The following is a 24,750-nucleotide window of genomic DNA, read 5'->3' as shown; positions in this document are numbered from 1 at the left end:
CTTGAAAAAAGAAAGCCCAGAAAGGATGCGGCAAACAACGCGTTTTAGAAGTCTTACAGCCCTTTCTGTAGCTCTACGCCGCAAGCACGGTGGCCGCAAGCCACGTGTACTAAACACTTCATCAGCTTTGACAAGCGTCGCCCTAGTACAAGCGCACGCTCCAACCAAGCACTGCTGGGGGCGCGCGTTCGTAATTCGATTCGAGCAACACGTATTTGCATTGCATTACAGCAAAAAACCCTTATTTACCTCTGTGAGTTGTACTGTAGGGGGGTCAAAACCGTCGTCTTCTGAGGTCGCCCCACACTGCGGGGTACCGGCGACGTCGGACGTTCCACTTCCACCGTCCGAAGAGGCAATAGAGGCCTCGGCCTCCGACATGCGCATCCTCAGCCGTCGATTTTCTGTTTTTCTGTGCACGGGCACGTCCTGCTCACGGTGGCGTTTGCACCTTGCTGGCATGGCGCGCGTCGGCCTCCCTCTTGGCACAGGCACTCCCTCTTGGTACAGCTTAGTAAAAAGCACAACGCAGGTGTTGTTAAAAGGTGCACAGAAACCGCCCTGCCTGCCTGAATGTGCAGCAGAAGCAGAATGTACGCAATCATCGGTGCAATGTTGCCAATAATAGATTGACGACGCGGATACATGTGCACTGACATTTCCTTCATCCATGGCCATCCTTTCGTATCTGATTTTATAAGTGGGTAATAAATTTGTTTGGATATTGTTTTCGTTATCGGGGTCAAAATCCGAACAGTAATGCCGCGGCGGCTCAGTGGTTAGGGCGCTTAGCTACTGAGCCGGAGTACCCGGGTTCGAACCCGACCGCGGCGGCAGCGTTTCGATGGAGGAGAAACGCAAAAGGCGCCCGGGTGCTATGCATTGTCAGTGCACGTTAAAGATCGCCAGGTGATCGAAATTATTCCGGAAACCTCCTTTACGTCACCTCTTTCTTCCTTTATTTCAATCCCTCCTTTATCCCTTCTCTTACGGCGCGGTTCCGGTGTGCCATTTCTTCTCCAACAATTATAATAATAATAAAAGAGCATGAAACCCCGCCGCGGTGGCTCAGTGGTTACGGCGCTTGGCTGCTGGCCCGAAAGATGATCCCGGCCGCGGCGGCTGAATTTTGATGGAGGCGAATTTCTAGAGGCCCGTGTTCTGTGCGATGTCAGTGCACGTTAAAGAATTTCAGGTGGTCAAAATTTCCGGAGTCCTTCACTACGGCGTCTCTCATAGCCTGAGTCGCTTTGGGACGTTAAACCCTGATAAACCAAGAAACCAAAAAGAGCATGAAGAAGTGCCTGCAACGCCTCTGTAAAACCGGACATTTCCACTACTCTCTGCATGCCATGCAGATATGGCCAAAGTAATTGTGGAGCAAAGACAGCGATCAATTTAGACAACTGCCTCGATTTAGACGTACGCTGTCACCTAAGAATGTGCTACGGCAGTATCAAAGAGCTGTCTGCGTTCCTTAAACCCGAGTGAGGAACCCTGCATATCCTGCACTAATTATAAGTAGTTCGACATTGCACATCACTGAGCAACTCTAAACAAATAATTGTTTACGCTGTAGCTTAGATAGGGCCGTGACAGCAAGTAAACGATTTCAGCCCTAGGCCTGTCATCTGGTGGCTGTCATTGCCCTGCTCTTGAGAAAGGACGTGAGATGTGAAGCGTGTCAGATTCGGAAGTGCGCCGCTCGCAAAAAAGCAACAGTAACAGATGTATGGAACATTTACACGTCGCGAGTTTGGTCTCTATGTTTATGGCGACGCTGTTTCACCGCAGTTCAGCTATTTTAATTGCCATCGCTAGTCGGGTGATTACACGAGCGCCGGCGGTGTAGTGAAACGGGCAGAGATGGGGATTGAACACAGGATTCCTAGGCCGGCTTGCTCGAAAGAAATTGCAGCCGCTTCCTCAACGGCAACTCAAATTAATACACTTGTGGGGGGCAGTATGTAGAGGTTGAAAAACGCCTCGTGCTCGCGCTCCGCAACCTTGTCTTCATATTAAACTTCCGTTTAGCGGCTGGCTATTTTTTTCGAGAAGCAGCCCTGGAGTCTGTAGCGCAAGCTTTTGCTACACACGCTTCGAGCTGGGTCGCGACTAACACGCTCATCCACAGATCCCAAATACCGCTCCCGCGGACACACATGGGACATAAATTTGAAGCGAAATACATATGCCGTCCTTACTGGCGCCCCAAGACTGCCCACACAAGCGGCGTGCCCACTAAGCTATATTTGGCGAGCACTAAGGTACACGCTCGATCTAGTTCACACAAGCAGAGATCAGTATATACATGGCAGCGTCCACATAGCTGGAGCTTGTAATTCGTGTACGCTAGCGTTGCGGCCATATAGTGCAGCAGAAATTGACAGCTTTTGCCATATCCACGATACCACTCTCTCTCCTCGGTCACTGACTGCAGTGGTTAAGGGCTGGGAAATGATTACGTCGCAGGCTCATAATAATCAGGCAGTCACAACTGCTGCGAGTCGATGAACTGCAGTCACGTCAAATACTGTCTTTGTTGAAGAGCCACTTCGGGCCCAGGCGTGGCACCTTTTGGTTTTCGTTTTTGGAAGTTTAACGTCCCAGAGCGACTGAAACTATGAGGGGCGCGGTAGTGAAGGGGTTTGGAAATTTCGACCACCTGGGGTTCTTTAACGTGCACTGACGTCGCACAGTACACATACCTGTATCTCCACCGCCGCGGCCGGGACCTACAGCCATAACCACGGAGCCTCCGCTTTCAGGTATTCTTTCCCAGCTTTGCTTTCGAACATGTATGGTGTCCAGCCGTATGACTCATGTATAAAGTTAGCTCCCGCACTGCAATGGCAGAAAGCTAAGACGACCGAGTATTGTGAAATGACTTTGAAAACAGTCAGTATGCTAGCTGATTGACAAACAGATTTCTTGGCGACAACGAAAAAGCCGCACTGTTCCGAGGACAATCGCTCTCTTAACGACGCGGGCGAGTTTCCTCTTTCGTAGCTGATTACAACTTATTTATCCGCCCCTGGCTGCCCGCGAGCTGGCAAAGTGTGGAGCCAGGTGCTTGTTTGTCTTTGGTTGCTCTGCGCACTTCCGGTGGCATGCCAGAAAACATTCATTTTTCTCTGATATTTACCCCCAGCTATCAGTCGAGATTTGTTGATACACAATTCGGTCAGGAAATACTTTATGACACACGGTAATATAAATGTACGGGGCCGCGGGGCTCATCTAGGCTGTGCAGAAAATTTCGACTCAACCAATATTTTGAGCTTTCGAGGTAACTAAGCTGTATTGTACTATTCTTGCCGCTCTTTTTCCTTGGTATACTAAAATCACTTACAATATCTTCATTAACGAATCCTAGCAAAATAAAGTGAAACGGTAAGATTTTAGGGATGCGAGATATCTTCATTAACTCATGCTAGCAAAATAAAGCGGAATGGGAAGATTTTAGCGATGCAAGATATCATTTATGCCAATGAAAAACAAAAACCTTGATGCAACGAAGTTTGCAATGTAACAAAGTTTTTCCAAAAAATTACTACTTCGCTATTTCGACGTTCAACTGTAGTCCTTTGCTGCAGTGCTTGGTTCATTTGTCGTGCTGTTTGAGTACTGTCCTTAATGCAAATCTCTCGTTTGAACTGCGGTATTTGCAAGGGAATGTAGTGTGCGCAACAGAAATGTCAGAAGCTTGGACAATTCATGAAAACAACCAGCAGATAGTCCGGCTTCACAACACACATTTATCTTGGTGTTTTAACGTAGCTTCAAAATGACAAAGCGTATTTTTACACTCTTGTGCAGAGACACTCACCAACTGTTAAGGAACGGCTGCCTCCATGGGTACTCTGTCAAAGATGAATATAAGTTTGTAGGCATTGCTTAAATGTGTTTCTAGGGGCCGTGCTCTAGATCTGTACCCCCAGCCTGGAATCTCCCCATGCGGTGTTTTAAAAAAAAAAGTCGCCTTCGAAATGACTTTCCTCATGAAGGGGAAACATTGTAGGTGCACTTTGAAATCGGAAAACTGCTTTGAAAGCTTTTGCTTTCATGTATTCCCATGGCACTAAGGCTACTTTTCAACCCATGTTGGTTCCGCCTGCTGCTAACCACCTGCCACCGTCATCATTCCGTTGTATATTGCCACCATGCCAGCGCTAGGCTGGGATTGGTGGGAAATACCCTTGTGACTCAGATTGGTGTAACTAGCCCTAGCTGCTCTGTGAAAAAAGGCATAGTTCTTTGACTCTCAGCTCGACGTGAGCGCTCAAATAGGGTCAGCTGAGTGCAGTCAGAGTGCCCGATTTCGACCGGCTGAATGTATTGTTGCCTCTCGGAGCACTGTGAAACAGCTAGCTGAAGATATATGCCATTAGTGTTGGCCAAGTTTATGCGCGCGCTTAGCTCCGGACTGGCTGTGAATATTTGCCCAGTTTTGCAGCAGAAGACGGTGTTGTTTGTTCATGACGTCACATATTCTACTTCTGTATGTTCGTCACTGCTACTTGGAACGGCTTAGAGCGAATAATTTCTAAAAAAACATTTCTAGTTGAAATGCGTGCCCAGAGACCTCGTTCTTATCTAACTATGCATAATAATGTCGTGGCTAGCAGCTCTAATGTCAAACCACAATTTGTTGGTAGACCATATCATGACGCCTTTCAGTCTACTGTTGGCAAACATTAACAGCTGCACATAAACTTGATTTTCATGGAGGTGCTATCATTTAACATTCTGCGTCTGCAGCACCTACGGCTGGATTTTAAATTTTTAATGGTGCTGTAGCTCAGGGCTTTATTTGCCGAGTGAAGCTATGTAGAACTTTTATCCACGTATGTATTGTTCAGTGTTGAGGCATGTAGTGTAGTGGGGCACTTTTCAGTGCCTACCTAATGAGGAGTCTTGAGTTTAAATTCTCAGACCCGCCGCTGCCCTTTAGAAGTATAATAAGAGAGGCAAATCTTTTAGTTGTGACTGCAATCATAAAAGAGCTATCGAAATAAACAAAGCGGGAATTGAAGAACAAATGTGCACATAAATTTTACTATTAAATAGAATTAGGCAACAAAGTAAAAGAAAAAAGTACTGCCGCCGCGGTGGCTCAGTGGTTATGGTGCTCGGCTGCTGACCCTAAAGACACCGGTTCGATCCCGGTCGCGGCGGTCTAATTTCGATGGAGGCGAAATTCTAGAGGCCCGTGTACCGTGCAATGTCAGTGCACGTTGAAGAACCCCAGGTGTTCGAAATTTCTGGAGCACTTCACTACGGCATCTCATAGCCCGAGTCGCTTTGGGACGTTAAACCCCAATAAACCAAACCAACCAAAAACAGTACTGCTAGGAAGTGGAAGTCACTGTTTCATCCTTTCATATTTATTTTTAGGGAAGCCAGTATCTGACTCAATGATTGCCAAATAAATGACTGTTTTATGTGGTCTCTTTTTTTAGGTCAGGTTTGGCTCCGTCACCATTCCTGCAATTAGGATGGTAAGGCTCGAAACTTCCCAGCCGTCGGTGTATGCACAAGAACTGGCTGCAATGGTGTTTGGAAATGATGTGCTCGCGACATCCTGTCTCAAGAGCTCTGGGACGAACAAACAGGACCTTGAGATGGAAGCTGTGGATGATATTATTGGTGCGCATAAGTGTTATTCTTTTTGAGCTATTATGGGCACTCTTTAAAATTATACCCTGCATATTAGTGGTGGTGATTTTGGAGCAAGATCTTGTGCTTCAAAACTGAAGAGCTTTGGTTGATTCCCTGTCCCCGCCTATTGCAACCTGGATAGGCATCTCACTCGTGTGCTGTTTGGTTATCATCGTTGTGTAGTGTGTGTTCAGTATCCTGTATTAGGAGTCATACAGCACTGCTAACAGTGGTCACATACATTGCAGGCCAGGAGCACCATTGCTAATCAGACCAACATAGGGATGTTTAAGTATTATAAAGTCTTATTCACATCATATATTGTTCTGGCAAATGATGCTGCCACATTTGTCATGGTATTATTTGACTGTGTTAAAAATTAAAAGCCTCATTTAATTACTTTGTGATTGTTTACTTCTTTTCCAGTCCACGTCATATCGAGGTTCCCGAACCTGTCAGAGTCGGCAGTGCGGGCGTTTTTACGCCGAAAGTGTAACAATGCGGCATCCGCATTGAAGAAGTCGCAGAAGACTTAAATTTAGTAAAATAAAGAACTGTGGAAGGAAGTATGTCTTTGACTTACCATGCTTTTTGCTAAAATGATATTGTGCTTTCTAGATTCTTGCGCAAATCTCTTTTTCTGAAAAATGGGTCTATTATGTGCACCTCGGGACCAGATGAGAAACTGAAGGCTCCATCGCGATTGCCATTACAGGTTGGCGGCTCAGCCCTCGTCCTCATTTCATATAGTGCTCTTCAGGCATTGCAGTTTTTGACTCCAGCTCAGATGATCCTACTTTTGCTTTATCATTCACTGATCATATTGGGAACGAACCTTCCTAGTGTTTCTAAATGGATGGGATGGATTGTCTGCAACTGTTTGCGTCTGCTAAGCGTATTCATACCTGAGCTGGAAGGCACAGCAGTCTTATCGGCTAATAAATTGACACTTTTGGAATAGAATGCATGATGCAGTTTCAAGCTTTTGCATTTGCAGTAAGCTCTGTACTATTGGATTTTAAATTGTATTTTATCTTGAAAACCAGTACCTACGTCGTTTGAAAGTGATATTGTTTGAAAAGTCCAAGGGACATGAAAAATGGACCATAGCAACAGAGATCTTGCGACCTTCGTAAGTATTTTTCTTTTTTGGGTCTTAGTCGCCGGCTTTCAAGATGTCTGCCACATTTTTAATGTTTTCCAGCAGTATTGAGTGGATAATTCTGGTGCATTTTTTGTGCATTCATTTAGCTTCGTAGCGCGTTTTTAACGTTTTGAGCAGTATTAAATTTATATTTCTGGTGCATTTATTCAGATTGGCAGTGCATTTTTAAGTTTATGCAACAGTACTAAATGTGTACTTCTGGTGCATTTTTTGTACATTTTTTTACCCTGGTAAATACACTTGCAAGAGATTTGTACTGCTCTCAAAAATATAACCATCCTATTTCTGGTGCATTTTGAGTGTATTCTAAGGATAGTTGAAATTTATACTTTTGACAAATTTTTAGCATACTTTCTGCCAGCCTCAAGGATACGTCATAAGTATATTAATAATGCTTTCAAGGTATACCTACAAGTCTATTGATAGTACATTACCAATGTCTTCATAGTAAACCAATATGAAATAAGTATGTTTTTAATGCGTCAAAAATATATTGAGCAGGTAAAAGCTGTATTTTTGATATATTTTAAAGAAATTTCATAGTTGTGCTTCTAGCATAGTTTTTTTGCTAAGGGTAGGCTCATCCGCGCCGTCGTAGAGAAGGAGCTTTGAAAACTAGGTCCGGTTTTGACCATACCGGCAATTCCTTTGTTGTTGTATTTTAAGTCTGTGCCGATTAAATTGGCCCATTCGTGGTGTGGCCGACCTGCACAACAAATTAGCTGCATCGGGTCGCCTTCGAGGTACACTCCACAGCATTATTAATAAAAGAATTAGTTCGCGCAACTGAAAAAAAAACGCGCGCAGATGTTACTTGACTCGTGGCTCTGCACAAGGGCGCTCGACGGTGGTCAAATACACGACCAAGAACGCACATGCACAGCACAAGTGCGCAGCAGCGTGTTACCACTGTCACCACTCATTCACTTACTATCGAATCGTACAATACAAAGTTGCCAAAATGTACTCACCAAGCTTCAATATAGCCGCGGCGCCCGAACAAGCAGCCATCATCAGCAGCGACAAAGCGTCGATCGTCTCTTACCCCGCAGTCCCCTGGGAAATGCTCGCACCGCGGCGCGCAAGTCGCGGAAGAATGGCTGCGCCCTGAGGTTGCTGAAAAATCTGGACTATAAAGAAAAAAATCGGGGAGAGAAGGCTCGGAAGAAAACCAGGGGCCGCTTGCACAAACGCGAGCTTCAAAGTCCAGACTTATATCGGAATCTCGTCTTATTTTAAGCTGAGGTAAGTTTGGACTTCCCTGCAGATGTAGTGCGCTTGCACGAACACTGAACTGTAGTCCAGACTTATTGCAGACGGTAGGTACCTTTAGTACCTAGGCTGGAAATTTAGCCGCCGACAAGAAATGAGATGTGGAATCGACCGGAAGTCCGTTGCTGCAGCGACAGGCGATCGCGCTGTCCAATAGATAGCCGCGACTCGGTGTCAAAATCCGGCCTCACTCCCGCGCTTTTTGAACAACTGAGAACTGAACACTGTGGTAACCACTTCCCATGGCAACGCGCCCGTCCCAAGTGCATAAGTTGGATGCAGCACTGACGACCCAAACTGTATGTCGTGAACACAGCTGCGTTTCACCCTCCCTTCCGAATTTCAACGCGGGCGGGGGGGGGGGGGAGGGGCATTGTATCGCGGGTGCAAGTCAAGAATGCCGGGGGAATGCCCTTCAGTTAGTTAGTTATATGGGGTTTTATGGCACGTAAGCAACTATGGCTATCATGCGCCAAACACAAGGTTAGATGATGTTATGTCAAGTGTACAGAGGTTACATTATAATAGATTTAAAACATTGGCTTTCTTTAGAAACTTCCAAACAAGTGAAAACTCGACAAGTGTTTGCTCACCTAAAAGCAATGCGGGATAAAATGGAATGTGTTCATTGTAAAATACCGTAAATTTTTTTTTTCTAAGTTCTTCGAGAAGCGAACAAGAAATTAAAATGTGATTTACTGTGAGCTCCTCACCACACATTTCACACAGAGGTTTGTCTTTTTTTGTTAATAAGAAGTTATGGGCGATATGTGTGTGACCTATGCGTAAACGACATAAAATTACTTCGATAAAACTCTCTTCATGGCGGCATGATTTGCATTCTTTTAAAATGGGCTTTATGGTATGCAGCTTCTTGTGTCCTTCATTATCCCAAGAAGCTTGCCACTTGGCTCTTAGTCTGCTATGCACTAACTTCATGTAATCCCTAGGAGGCAAATAAGCATGTTTTATTTCCATGGTTCTGGCTTGTGCAGCACACATGTCGGCTCTCTCATTATCCCTAATGCCACGTGACTGGGAACCCAGCATAATTTTATAACATGTTTTTGTGTTGTGATCTTTACTATGTTGTGTATGATGCTTCCAATCCTGGGCTCCGTGGCATTTTTGGAGTTTAATGCTGTAAGGATGCTCAGTGAATCTGTATAAATGATGCTGTTTTTGATGTTTTCATTTGTTATTTTCTGTACCGCAACACTAATAGCATAACACTCCGCGGTGAAAACTGTAGCACATGAGGGCAGTCGTACTGCATTTTCATTTTTTCCTTGTATTACTGCGCTTTCTACATTAGCATGAGTTTTTGACCCATCAGTATAAAATGCAGTGTAATTTCTGTATTTTTCTTGTAGTGCTAGATATTCTTGTATTATATGGTTGTGTGGCGTACAGGTTTTACTGAGGCGTGTTAGTGTAACGTCACACACTGTGGGGAGAGTGTACCACGGTGGCAGCGCTTCGTGTCTTGGGGCAATATTATTAATTTCGTTTAGTATGGTCAGAGTTTGACATTTTTCTTCAAAGCGCAAGAGCAACGGCTTAATCGCATGGAGCTTAATTGCGTGAGGCTTGTTGTTGAAGAGTATTCGGGATGGGCATTTCGTCACAATTGGGTAACAGATATGTTTGGGCTGAGAAAGGATTTTGAGGATGGTTTGGTTTATGGTTTATGGGGTTTAACGTCCCAAAGCGACTAAGGCTATGAGAGACGCCGTAGTGAAGGGCTCCGGAAATTTCGACCACTTGGGGTTCTTTAACGTGCACTGACATCGCACAGTACACGGGCCTCTAGAATTTCTCCTCCAAAGAAATTCTAGCCGCCGCGGCCGGGATCGAACCCGCGTCTTTTGGGTCAGCAGCCGAGCACCATAGCCGCTGAGCCACCGCTGCGGCGGATTTTGAGGATGTATGTACTAGTTAGTGCAGTTCTTCGATCTTCTAAGGAAGGTTCATTCGTTTCCACATACAGACTTGCTATTGGTGAAGTTCTGTAAGCACCGGAAGAAAACCTTAAACCAAGATTGTGGATAGGATCCAGTCGTCTTATGTAGGATGGTCTTGCTGAGCCATATACTATGGACCCATAGTCTAACTTAGAGCGAACCAGAGAACGGTATATATGTAACAGGCATGCCCTATCAGACCCCCAGCGTTTTCTTGACAGTAGTTTAAGTACATTGAGGGCCTGGGAAGCTTTTTTCTTTAGGCTGTTTATATGTGGCAAGAAAGTGAACTTTTTATCGAAAGTTACCCCTAGAAATTTATGCTCTTGATTGACAGGTAATGGGGTTTGGTTTAGATGTAGTGTGGGGTCGGCCTGTAGGCCTCGTCTCAAAGAGAACAGAACCGCTACTGTTTTCTTAGGTGAAAATCTAAATCCGTTTCTATCTGCCCAGGTAGCCAGTTTATTTATTGTTATTTGTATCTGTCGCTCACAGGCAGGTATGCTGGAAGGCGTGCATGCTATTTGGAGGTCGTCTACGTAAACTGAGTACATTATGGATTTTGGGATTACTTTTCCTATGGAGTTCATTTTGATGATGAATAAGGTCGTGCTGTGGATGCACCCCTGGGGTGCGCCAGTTTCTTCAATAAAAGTGTTGGAGAAGGTTGCACCTAGGCCGACTCTGAATGTACGGTTGCTTAGGAAGTCGCTCAAACAGCCCAGCATCCTGCCGCGGATACCTAGGTCCGCTAGGTCACGGAGGATACCGAACCTCCACGTGGTATCGTAAGCCTTCTCCAGGTCGAAGAAGACCCCGATACAGTGTTGGTTGTGGATGAACGCTTCCCGAACTGTGTTCTCAAAGCGAACGAGGTGATCGGTTGTGGAACATGTCTTTTTAAAACCGCACTGATGTATATCTAAAAGTTGCTGGGACTGAAGTATGAAGGTTAGTCTGATGTTTAGAATGCTTTCGAATGATTTTGCTATACAGCTAGTGAGTGCTATTGGCCTGTAACTGGTGGGACTAGTTTGTGGTTTCCCTGGTTTTAGGAAGGGTATTATGATTGCTTCTTTCCATGCTTGGGGGATTTCTGCACTCATCCATATTTTATTGAAAAATTTTAGGAGAGCCTCTATGGCAGTCTCAGAGCGGTGAGCAAGTATGGCATAATGTATATTGTCTGGGCCTGGTGCTATCATTTTACCGGATGTTAGTACTGTGTTTAGTTCCTGCATTGGAATAAGCTGATTGTAGTCTTCATGTATGCATGTTCCAAAGGGCAGTTTTTGTTTTTCTACTATTGTTTTGTGCTTTTGAAATGTGTGTGTGCAGTTGGATGAGCTTGAAACTGTGGAAAAATGCTCACCCAACATGTTGGCCTGCTCTTCTAATGTTGTTTGAGTACCGGGTGTTGTTAGCATTGGAAATGTGAATGGAGTAAAATTTCCTGTGAATTTCCGCACCTGCTCCCACATTTTCTTTGATGATATCGAGCTGTTTATGGAGGATACGTACTGTTGCCATGATGCCCTTTCTGCGTTGCGTCTAGTGTATCGTGCTTTGGCCGTAGCCATTTTGAAGTTGAGCAGGTTTTCTGCAGTGGGATATCTGCGAAGGTTGCCCCAAGCCTTGTTTTGCTGCTTTTTAGCCAATGAGCATTCATTTGACCACCAAACTTTATGTGTTTTTCGTGCAATTTTAGACGTTTGTGCGATGGCTTCTATTGCTGCAGATATTAAGCATGTGACAAATTTTTCATTTATTTCTTCTATAGTAAGGGTTTCGGCATATTCTTTTTCTAATGTGGCCTTCGTTCTGAAAAGTGCCAAATCGGCGAGGTGAATTTTCCATCGCCGAGGCTTCGTAGGGAGGATGAATGTAGCTGATGTTAGCTTTAACACCGTAGGTAAGTGATCACTTCCCCGAAGGTCGTCTAAAACATCCCAAATAAAATCATTAAAATCTGATGGAGATGCAAATGCTAAATCGAGGCAGGTCATTTTTCCAGAGCTGGGGCAGCAGTACGTGGCTTTTCTCGTATTCATTAAACATATGTTATTCGAAAGAATAAAATCCTCGATGAGCTGACCTCTGGAATCAGTATGCTCACTTCCCCAGAATGAGGAGTGTGCGTTAAAATCCCCGATTATCACATATGGCTCAGGCAACTGTTCCAGAAGTTCTTCTAGGTCATGCATTGTAATTGTGTTGTGTGGTGGTATGTACACAGAGCATATTGATATCGTTTTATGGCTAATGACGTTTACTGCGACCGCTTCTGTTTGTCTTTAGTGCTATCTCTCTTGTAGGGACATCGCTTTGAGTAATGATAGCGACGCCTCCCGAGAGTCGGCGAGCTTGCACTCGGTCTTTCCGGAAAATATTATATATTTTTAAGATGTTTGTGTGCTGTGGCCCAAGGTTCGTTTCTTGCAGGCACACAGCTGTAGGTGCCATTGTTTTGAGCATATCGGTTATGTCTGTGTAGTTTCTCTGTAGACCTCTACAGTTCCATTGTATTAGATACGCCATTGTGATAAGTTAGGGATTGGGGAAAGTTACTTATTCTCAGGAGCAGGGATTCGTGGTTTCCCTTTCTTCTCTAGGGAGTCTCGCCGCCGCTGCAGCGGTGGTGACCCAGGAGTTGTATCCATCGCCACTTTTGTGGCGCCGGATTTCCGCGGAGACGCCGCGGATGTGTGCGCTTTAGATGTCGGCGGACTTTCGCCGACATCCATATGCTCCACGGTGGACGTGGGGGATGCTTCTTGGTTGCGATGGCCCGTGGCCTTCGCATTCGTCTTTTTTGTTGGCACCGCTGAACCACGCCCTGCTCCAGCGGCAGAGTCTTTTGGGCCAGCAGGTGCCTTCTTAGAGGGGTGGGGCGACAGGTCCAGTTCAGCTGAGCTGTTCTGGGTGTCTGTCGCCGAGGATGCCGCTGCTGAAAGTGGGGCCTGAGGGCCTCCAGCGAGGATCGCGTCGTCTTCTCGCGAAAGTTTCAGCCCTGTGAACTGTACCACCGACTTCTGTGGTGGGGGCTTGGGTGTCGACACCAGGTCCACCGGATAGACCTGTGTGCCGACAGAAACTGAAGGCGGCGGCCGTCCCCGCATCACCGCTTCAGAGTATGTCCCTTTCTGTTGGAAAGAGACGCGTTTTTTTGCCTCAAGGTAGGACAGGTTTTCTGTGGTCTTCAAAGTTATAATTTGTTTTTCTGTTTTCCAGACTGGGCACGACCTGGAGTACGCGCCATGTGCGCCATTGCAGTTGACGCATTTTGGTGTGCATTCGCATCTTTCTTCTGCATGTGCGTCTTCTGCGCATGTGACACAAGTGGGTTTACCGCGGCAAGCCAACATGATGTGTCCAATGCGCTGGCACTTAAAACATCGTCTCGGATTTGGTATGTATGGGCGGACTTTGCAATGGAGGTATGCGGCGTGGATGGAGTCAGGCAGAGTTGTGGCATTGAAAGTTAGGACAATGTGTTTTGTCTTGATTTCTGCAATGTTTCTCCGGATGGTTATTCTTCGGGCTGTTATTACTCCTTGTTGAGCTAGTTCTTCTTCCATTTCCGCATCGGTACTCTGTAGGAGTTTATATTCAGATATGACTCCCTTCGAGTGGTTCAGGGTGCGGTGCGGGGTTACCTGTACGCTCATTTCTCCAAGATTCTGTAATGACGTCAGTTTGATACTTTGTTCTTTTGTGCTTACTTCTACAAGGAGATCTCCGGTTCGCTGTTCTTTTGCTTTGTAGTCTTTGCCTACACAGCTTTTTAGGGTGTTGGCGATGACAAATGCAGAGAGGTTGGCTACCGGTTCATCAGTGTTTGAGTGAACCATAAAAAACTTCGCAAACATTTCTGGCTTTTGTGGATTCAATTTCTTGACATCGGTGCGGCCCCTTTTTTGGGGCCGATCATATTTTTTCGCAGATTTTTCCATACGGCATGTATAAACTAAGGGTTCCTGATAATTTGTCGCCTCTGATTCACCCTTATACACAGAGGAAGGTCCCGGGACTCCCCGCCTGGTAGACAGACGAGGAGCCCATCGGCCGTGAATTGACCACTTCCTCGACCGCCACCGTTCAAGGTTTCTTCCCTCCACCTTTCAACCTATCGCCACGGTACGGATGACAGCTTCGGTATGGGGGCTAAGGGTCCGTGGTGGCGCCAAGCACCAACACCTTGTTACACAAGGTGCCCTTGCGGGAGGGAATGCCCTTCAAAGGAGGCCCTCCAGTCAACCGCATCTATAGATTTCCAAGACTTCGCGGTTGCGCGGAAGGAGTGCCACTGCGGGTAGGCCATGATGAAAGGTGGTTAACAATGTCTTAATCAGGTTAACCGCTGAGTCATGAAAATCTGTCGACGCCATTATCTGGAGGATCTCATTTGAGGGGCGTTCGCGGCCACATTCTTGACTCGCACTGGACTATAGACAAGGCGCACAGCATTATTCTGACAATAGCTGTTTGCAGTGCTGCAGCTAACAAGGTAACTTCTGTGGTTCTGCAAAGGGTTCATTCCTGGAAGAGACTGCTACTGGAAGTATTCAAAGCACCGCGAACAATGCAAAACGCTCAGAAGGCAACCTGTGCACAGGGACTTCCCACCGCATTCGCAGTTTCGCAGAAGCAGTTTCGCAGAACCATGCTGCTGTCACAGCAATCGCATAGTTCTCGGAAACCGGCACATTGACTCACAGCCATAGGCTGTCCGTCGACAAGCTTCCTTTCCTCCCCACCGGGCATTTCAACTTAGGCTACAAACCGAACTGCCCTCTGTGAGCCCTGAAGAAGCAGCGGAGTCACGATCAAACGTCGGGACAGTGCACACACGACCTTAAACCATGGCCTCGAAACCGCTCGCCAAGCGATTGAAGTGTCAGCATTGGAGCCAAGATGAGAAGATGGACTTGGTACATATTATAAACGAAAAATCTAGGGCATTATTCAGCAAGTTCAATTCATCTGTGACTACAAAAAGCGAGATCAGGCCTAGGCAGAAGTCCCCATAAAACTAAATTCTTACCACACTACGAGGAGAGAAGTAAAAGAAATAAAAAAGCACTGGCAAAACTTAAAGCACCAGCTGGAGGCGGCCATTCAGCGCGTACGCCAGCAGGAACGACAAACTGGTAAGTGATCTATTACCCCTTCTCTTTGTAGTAAAACTTTCGCTGTGGCACTGATCACTACGGTTCATTTTGTACAACTGAAATGCCTTACGAGTCTCAGCCGACGCTTCTAATTTCGCTGAAGGGCTTTAGTTTGCGGCACCCTGCATTCAGGACAAGGCTAGCTTACGCGTACGCGGCTTTCAAACGATCCGTTTAGCATAACGGTTTCGCACGATGCTATATTTGTCGTGGTGTTTGGAACACGCTGTTTCGTCCTCTCTGTCGAGGAGTGGATTTGTGTACGTGTACTCCATGCGACCGCAGCCGAATGGAATATAGCCCGCTCCTATCAGTCGAGCGTAATGCATACGACCACCGCCTCCCAGTGGAGCTCGAGAAAGCGACGGTGCCTAAGAAAGCTCAGAAAAGTTGCCTCATGCACGTGGGACAGTTATAGTTTAGTTTAGTTTATGGGGTTTAACGTCCCAAAGCGACTAAGGCTATGAGAGACGCCGTAGTGGAGGGCTCCGGAAATTTCGACCACCTGGGGTTCTTTAACGTGCACTGACATCGCACAGTACACGGGCCTCTAGAATTTCTCCTACAAAGAAATTCTAGCCGCCGCGGCCGGGATCGAACCCGCGTCTTTGGGGACAGCAGCCGAGCACCATAACCGCTGAGCCACCGCGGCGACCTTGTGACAGTTATGAATAACAGTGGCCGCCGCGTCCCGCATAACCTTAGTCGCTTTGAGACGTCAAACCCCACAAACTAAACCAGTTTATGAACAGCAGCTCGACGAAGGCGGGCAAGGCCACATTCTTCAAGTCTAATTTCAGGTCATGTATTTCGGCAAGTGCAAAATATGTTCGGGCATGCAGCGTCCAGTGCAACATTTTCTTGTTTATCTGTTCAGTAGAATTTTACTGCGGCCAACATTCAAATATTTAATTTATTAGGCACCTATCTTTACCATTTATTGTAACTAGCTTTGAGTAAGAGATGCATCTTTCCTGACGATCGAGTCTTTCAGAAAACAACAAAAAGGCCGTAAAGTACGCCTCACTACAAGTTACAGTTCCTGCAAGGTCTGCCACTGTGATAAATGGCTAGAACTGAAGCTAGAACCCATGCAAAAAACTGGACACTAAATTGCTGCTCACGAAATCTAAAGAGGACAAAGGCGACTGTATATCTTTCAAGTGTACCAAGGAAAATGTGATCGCCTTTCAGCTTTTGGTTTTTTTTTTGTGCTGCTCTTTTGCTTGCAGCATCCACTCATTTAGACTCAATGATGTCTCGTTTGTTGAACTTCATGTTTGTGCAGCAGGCAAAGTTCATAATCAGCTGCTGCCACTCCAGACACCCACTGTTATTCGCTAGAGCACATGTGGAAGGATATGAGTCGGCGGCCCTGGTAGGAACACACAAGAAAGTTTATTATTCACACATGCATGAAATACAAGCACTGAATAATTATACACAAATGTAACGAAAGAAATGAAGTAAGCAAGTATCAGGCAACACTTGGCCAAACAGTGTTTGCGGGGCACGACAGGTTTCGAAGAGAAAATAGTGATTACCACAAGCTGTTGGGTAAAAAATTAAAGCATTAGTATAAAGGCATCTCCTGCACAGAAATACTGTGTATAGTAACGAAATTTTGCTGGCAGATGTGGCTGGTGAGTGCTGCATTTTATTGTGAAGTATTCATAAGCAATGCTTTTGCAAATTCATAATCCAACATTTGTTAATGTGTGGAGGTGCTGGTCGTAATGAGTGTCAGCTGTCTGCCCTGCTGGAGGCTGTGAGGGACGTCGTAGGAGCAGACAACCCAATGTTGGAGGCATACCTGATGCTGTAGACCAAGATGAGTAAGTATAACGACTCCCCGAGGGCAATGAACCGCAGTCACGCTGTTCATAGTGTCGAAGCGTTGGGCCACGCTGCTGTTCGCCAGCGTCCGGGCGTTGTGAGTGCCGCCCGGTGTTGCGGCTCAGGTAGCAGGGTCGGGTCGGAGAGGGGATGAGGGAGGTCGGAGACGAGGTTACGGGAAAGACAAGAAGAACTTTATACAGGTAAATTTACATTATATACAAACAGCAACTGAGAGAACGTCTCCGTAAGAGAGTCTCGATAATAAGGAGCTTCATGGCGAGAAGCTACATGACGATGAGCTCGATGGTCAAGAGCTACTCGGCCGTACAAGGCGCCGAGTTTTAAAGCGCTTCCTTTCCCTGGGCTCCCTAGATGGGGGCCGGATCTGCCGAGGAATGAGTGCCCTGAAAGTTCACTGTGGCACCTATCACACACTCTCTCAATAGGAAACACGCCCTCGTCACGTGTTGGGAGAGAGGGTCCGTGCAGGGGGGTCCAGGCTACGCACGTGCAGGGTCCAGGCTACGTGGAAATCCGCGCGTTGTAGAGGAAACGCTCGCTGTAAGCTTCTTCCCGGAAGACGGATGCTGCTGTCAAACTTGAGGACTGGACTCAGCTGACCCCTGGACCCCTTGGAATGTCAAATACTGCCGACCTTGGCAGCTAACTTCTTTCTGATTAGGAGGGTGCACTGCAGAGCTGCGCTGGCTAGTTGCAGGGTGGATTACTGACGCCGCTTCCGTCGCTAATCCAGGCGCTGACCCCGCGTGCCTTTCGCGACTCGTCGGCATTCCGCTGCGACCGCGCCGATTTTTCCTCACGACAAAGGCGAAACGTAACAGACTGCCCCGCCGGGAGAAGGAGATCCCGATAGAGAGGGGACTGCATCCGCTGTCCGGAGGGATAATCGATCGAGGCTGCTTTTAACCGGAGTCGGTCATCTCTCGTTGCTTCATGAGCCCAGCGCACCCCAAAAGCCTCCGTCGCATGTTAAGGTTCCCAAAGGACACTGCAAAATCTCCTCGAAGTGACTCGGTCTCCGCTAGCGTTATAACTACGCCGAAAACCCAACCGCTCATTCAGCAAGCACGACACAATCCCCACTAAGCAATGCCAGGCTCTTTCCCTTTTACACAGCCATTTTAATCCCTGGGAGTAGTCCAGCAGCACCCAGAAAGTCTCCACAAATGTGCACATTACGCTACAAAACCCGACTCACTTTGAAACAAAAAACAAAAACAATATGTTCAGAATCCTACATCAGGAAAAAAAACACCAGCAAACAGCAACTTTGAGGTTGATTCCTCCTTTAGGGGCCTCGGCTTAAGCTATCGGCATTACCTTTGAGACTCAGCTTTTTGTAACGTAGTTCGATTCGTAATGATCACAGCATTTACGAACGCGCTTTCTTCCCCTTCAATCTGCATGGCAGCATACTGCCATACAGATACAGATTCGCATACAGATTCGCTCAACATCGGAGCCAAAGTCGCATTAATTTCCCCAATGCAAAAAAATAAAGCGACTCCAGGCGCTTATGCTAGTGACCCGCAATGGCCCATCTTGCTAGCACTTCCGCGTGTCAGCGGACGCTACCACAAGTGCATGGTGAAAGACCCATTGCACCAAAGAACCGCTCTATCGCTGCTTCGAAAACTAACAAAGAGCATTTAAAAACTATACATGCTCGAAACTCTTTTCTTCTGCAGCAAAAAAAAAGAAAAAGCAAACAGCATACAGTCATTCTTAGAATCTGCTGCTAACCGCCCACGTCGCGACTCGATGGGGTTGCCTATTCTTGAGTCGCGCCCTGCGCGGTCGCAGACTGACAGTAGCCTCGGCAGACGACACCCGACAAAAATCGAAGGGCCTAACGGCGCATTGACACCTGAGAGCTCCACACGCCATGCAACAACGATTAGTTCCGCACCCCGGCCGCGTGTCCCCAGCATTTGAGCAGCACTTGAACAGTTGAATACGAGGGGGTGACGGTCGTGCATGAAAGAAATGGCTGCGTGTAATCTCTCGATTCCGGAAACTCCGTCGTTTCTTTTTTTGACTGGAGCGCGTTCTGCTGCGTTCCCTCGTGAGGTAGCAGTGCGTGCTTCTCGCTGGCCCGCTGCAAGTTTTACTCATTCTGCAACAACTTCCGCAGTGTTGCCACAATGGGGCAGGTGCCTTTCGCTTCGTCTGAACACGCCTAGTCAGCTTGGCCTTCGTACGTCGCTTATCGCATCTGGAGTGCCGCGGTGACTGTCTTGGACAATAACATTGTTGACCCCCTTCACCCTTACGATGTTTTGGGCCCGTCCTTTGTCCTTGCTCTGCCGACTACTCCTTGGCTTGGTTCTCCTTGCGCGCGGTCGCTTTCCGGAAACTGCGCTAGCTGTTCTGTCCTGTACACCTCCCTTTCTCGCGGTGCCTTCACCCTTCACACCTGCTTTTTGACTCAGCACGAAGCCGCCTTTCCTACTTGAATTTGAATTATCGCCTCGCGCTTTCGATGAGTCACTGCACGTCGAAGCACCTAATTGTCCCGACTGCTCTTTACTTTCTTTTGAGCATAACTTGCTCTCTTGAGGCTTGCTATCCGACCCGGAGATCCTAACTACCTGGCCCGCAACTATACCTGAACCACACTATTTGGCTAGCGTTCCGTTCTGACCTGGGCTTTCAACGGCCTACTCGGGTGAATCGTGGCCACTCTCTTTACAGCAGAGCGTCGTCTCCAATCTTTGGCTACTTGTGTTCGCCGGCAGCATAGAAGAAATGTATCCCTTGATTCCCTCAGTGGGCCGGCCTGTGAGCTCACTACTCTTTTCCTCAGAGAAAACATCAGCCTCTCAATTCAAAATAGTCTGTGCCTCAGGGTTAGAGATGGTCGTTTCTTTATTAGCACTGACACTGCTCGCTAACAAAGCAGATCTCTCGGATTTTTTGTCGTTGGGGTTCATGCAACTCACAGTTTGCTCTTGGTTCCCATGAAACTCGGCCTTCACTGAACTCCCGTCATGACCTTCCTGAAATGACCCAGACTACTTTTCCCTGGTCACTGAAACCTTCGGCGTTTTTCTCCAGGGTATTAACCCCTTGACCGCAGAAATCCGCCTCCTTCTCTGAAAGGGCATGCTCTTCTGGGCTCAACCACCGCTTTGCACCTTTCCTTGTCCCTAGCATTAGCGCCAAAACTATCCCTTGAGCCCTTATGGCTTGCGGGTTTGCACTTTTCGCTAGCTTTTCGACCGAAATCATCGGTCCTCGAAACTGAAGTGGCCTTTCTTTCCTGGACCAAACCTGTCCTATGCCGCCACTTCTGAGGAGCACCATGTCATTCGGCGACTGAGCTGAACTCCCAACTCGGCCCCTGACACTCTCGTCAGCTGCCAATTTGGCTCGTGAATTCGACATATGCGGATAGTCCAAAGTACCGGAAAAGCGCACTTTTAGTTATCGCATAGTTGTGGGTATCCTCGTCAGACAACCGCGGCAATACGTTTCTGGGTTCACACGGGAGGAATCCCATCAACACAATTGGCCAATCACCCTGGTCTAGCTGCTCCTCCATGCAACTTGTCTCAAAATTTTCAAGAAAAGTTCTGAAATTTTCGCCTTTTCTGAAAACACATAAGCGAGATCGCGTTCTTATACTTCTGATCGCATTAAGTTTATGCATGATTTCCCGCTGTCGCTCCTGCTCCTTTTTCTCTCGTTTTTCCTCCTTTTTCTTTGCCAATTCCCTTTCCTGAGTGGTCTCAAGGCATTCCAAAAGCTCTTCATCTTCAGCCTCCAACGCGAGAACAGCCCTCAGCAGTTCCGATTTTCAGAGTTTGCCTGAAACATCCAGACCCAACTCTTTCGCAAGCTCCAGTAACTTCGATTTGCGCAGCGTCTTCAAATCCATGGCTGTTCCGAGTGCTGCTTTTTCTACTGCCCGCTATTGTCTTGCCGCACTAACCCGGCAGCAACGACAATCAAATACCAGCTCTATTTATGACACTAACAAAAGCCTGGCAAAACTTAGTAGAAGAAAGTCCCGCACTCATCAAACCTCGCAGCCAAAGAATCCAGCGCAGTCGGTCCGCTGCAGGCAACTAGTCATCACTCAGGGCTGTTGCTATGCTCCCGACTCGCGGATCTGCTGCTCAGCATACCCTTGACCCCGTCTCTCCGCTGGCGACCGTTGTCTCGATCCCACCGCTGGCAACCAGTTGTTGCGGCTCAAGTAGCATGGTCGAATCGGAGAGGGGATGAGGGAGGTCGGAGACTAGGTTACGGGAAAGACAAGAACTTTATACAGGTAAATTTACACTATATACAAACAGCAACTGAGAGAACGTCTCAGTAAGGTAGTCTCGATAACAAGGAGCTTGATGGCGAGAAGCTACATGATCATGAGCTCGATGGTCAGGAGCTACTCGGCCGTACAAGGCGCCAAGTTTTATAGCGTTTCCTTTCATTGGGCTCCCTAGATGGGGACCGGGCCGGCCGAGGAAACAGTGTCCTGAAAGTTCACTGTGGCACCCATCACCAACTCTCTCAATAGGAAACACGCCCCCGTCACGTGTTGGGAGAGAGAGAAAGATGCCATCTGCGTCGCGCAGACGCCGGAATGTCCACGATCAGCGTTCCCGCGCTTTTCATGCGGTCGCACGTGCAGGGTCCAGGCTACGTGCAAGTCCGCGCGTTGTAGAGGAAACGCTCGCTGTAAGCTTCTTCCTGGAAGACGGATGCTGCTGTCAAACTTGAGGACTGTACTCAGCTGACCCCCAGGCCCCTTGGAATATCAAGTACTGCCCACCTTGGCAGCTAACTTCTTTCTGATTAGGAGGGTGCACTGGAGAGCTGCGCTGGCTAGTTGCAGCGTGGATTACTGACGCCGCTTCCGTCGCTAATCCAGGCGCTGACCCCACGTGCCTTTCGGGACTCGTCGGCATTCCGCTGCAACCGCGCCAATTTTTCCTCACGACGAAGGCGAAACGTAACACCGGCCACCGTGCGACCACATCGACGATGCGGCAGTGGCTATCAACCACCAGCTGCACGTTGATTGAATGATTGGTTTATGGTTTATGGGGTTTAGCGTCCCAAAGCGACTAAGGCTATGAGAGACGCCGTAGTGGAGGGCTCCGGAAATTTCAACCACCTGGGGTTCTTTAACGTGCACTGACATCGCATAGTGCACGGGCCTCTAGAATTGCTCCTGCAAAGAAATTCAACGGCCGCGGCCGGGATCGAACCCGCGTCTTTCGGGTCAGCAGCCGAGCACTATAACCACTGAGCCACCGCGGCGGCGATTGAATGATAAAAGGGACGGTTGATATAGGCTTCTGCATGCTCTTCGGGAGCCTGTATTCGCACATATGTGCCGTCGATTGCGCCGACGATACGCGGAAAGCCGGCGACAGCGTAGAAGCCGCTTTGGGCTTCCCGCAGCTGGCTAGGCGACGGCCAGCTGGAAAGAAAACGGGGGTGGTCTTGTTTAGTTTGATGTCTACAGGGTCTCTTCTGAAAGTAGTAGGACTCATTTTTTTAATAAAATTTATTCATGAGAATAGTACAAACGATTAGAATTTTTCAAAGTAGCACCCTTCCGCACCTACAGACTGCTGCCAATGAGTTTTCCAGTTTTCGTACGCCTCCAGGAACGCCTGGAGCGGAATGCTGTTTAGCTCCCTCGTCACGGCCTGTTGAACCGCCTCTACCGATCCGTGATGTTTCCTCTTGAGCGCCGATTTTATTCTTGGGAATAGAAAAAAGTTAGTTAGTTAGTTATATGGGGTTTTACGGCGCATAAGCAACTATGGCTATCATGCGCCAAACACAAGGTTAGATGATGTTATGTCAAGTGTATAAAGGTTACATAATAGGTTTAAAACATTGGCCTTCTTTAGAAACTTACAAATAAGTGAAAACTCCACAAGTGTCTGCTCGCCTAAAAGCAATGCGGGATGAAATGGAATCTGTTGATTGTAAAATACAGTAAAAAACTTTCTCCTAACTTCTTCGAGATGGGAACAAGAAATTAAAATGTGATTAACTGTGAGCTCCTCACCACACATTTCACACACAGGTTTGTCTTTTTTTGTTAATAAGAAGTTATGGGTGATGTGTGTGTGACCTATGCGTACACGACATAAACTTACTTCGGTAAAACGCTCTTTATGACGGCATGATTTCCATTCTTTTAAAATGGGCTTTATGGTATGCAGCTTGTTGTGTCCTTCATTTTCCCAAGAAGCTTGCCACGTGGCTCTTAGTCTGCTATGCACTAACTTCATGTAATCCCTAGGAGGCAAATTCACATTTTTTATTTCCATGGTTCTGGCATGAACAGCACACATGTCGGCTCTCTCATTGTCCCTAATACCAACGTGACTGGGAACCCAGCAGAATTTTATAACATGTTTTTGTGATGTGACCTTTACTATATTGTGTATGATGCTCCCTATCAGTGGCTCCATGGCATTTTTGGAGTTTAATGCTGTAAGGACGCTCAGTGAATCTGTATAAATGATGCTGTTTTTGACGTTTTCATTTGTTATTTTCTGTACCGCAACACTAATGGCATAACACTCAGCGGTGAACACTGTAGCACATGAGGGCAGTCGCACTGCATTTTCATTTTTTCCTTGTATTACTGCGCTTCCTACATGAGCATGAGTTTTTGACCCATCAGCATAAAAGGCAGTATAATTTCTGTATTTTTGTTGTAGTGCTAGATATTCTTGTATTATATGCTCGTGTGGTGAACAGGTTTTGCTGAGGCGTGTTAGTGTGACGTCACACACTGTGGGGAGAGTGTACCACGGTGGTAGCGCTTCGTGTCTTGGGGCAATATTTTTGATTTCGTTTAGTATGTTCAGAGTTTGACATTTTTCTTCGAAGCGCAACAGCAACGGCTTAATCGCATGGGGCTTGTTGTTGAAGAGTATTCGGGATGGGCATTTCGTCACAATTGGGTAACAGAGATGTTTGGGCTGAGAAAGGATTTTGAGGATGTATGTACAAGTTAGTGCAGTTCTTCGATCTTCTAAGGAAGGCTCATTAGTTTCCACATACAGACTTGCTATTGGTGAAGTTCTGTAAGCACCGGAAGACAACCTTAAACCAAGATTGTGGATAGGATCCAGTCGTTTTATGTAGGACGGTCTTGCTGAGCCATATACTATGGACCCATAGTCTAACTTAGAGCGAACCAGAGAACGATATATATGCAACAGGGAAGCTCTATCAGACCCCCAGCGTTTTCTTGATAGTATTTTCAGCACATTAAGGGCCTGGGAAGCTTTTTTCTTTAAGCTGTTTATATGTGGCAAGAAAGTGAGCTTTTTATCCAAAGTTATCCCTAGGAATTTATGCTCTTGTTTGACAGGTAGTGGGGTTTGGTTTAAATGTAGTGTTGGGTCGGCCTGTAGGCCTCGTCTCAAAGAGAACTGAACCGCTACTGTTTTCTGAGGAGAAAATCTAAATCCGGTTCTATCTGCCCAGGTAGCCAGTTTATTTATTGTTATTTGTATCTGTCGCTCACAAGTAGGTATGCTGGAAGACGTGCATGCTATTTGGAGGTCATCTACGTAAACTGAGTACATTATGGATATTGGGATTACTTTTCCTATGGAGTTCATTTTGATGGTGAATAAAGTCGTGCTGAGGATGCACCCCTGGGGTACGCCAGTTT

Source organism: Amblyomma mixtum, chromosome 3 (genome assembly GCF_055824585.1).
Source record: "Amblyomma mixtum isolate Tamu chromosome 3, ASM5582458v1, whole genome shotgun sequence".
Lineage (NCBI taxonomy): Eukaryota > Metazoa > Arthropoda > Arachnida > Ixodida > Ixodidae > Amblyomma > Amblyomma mixtum.
Note: the sequence above shows the minus strand (reverse complement) of the source record.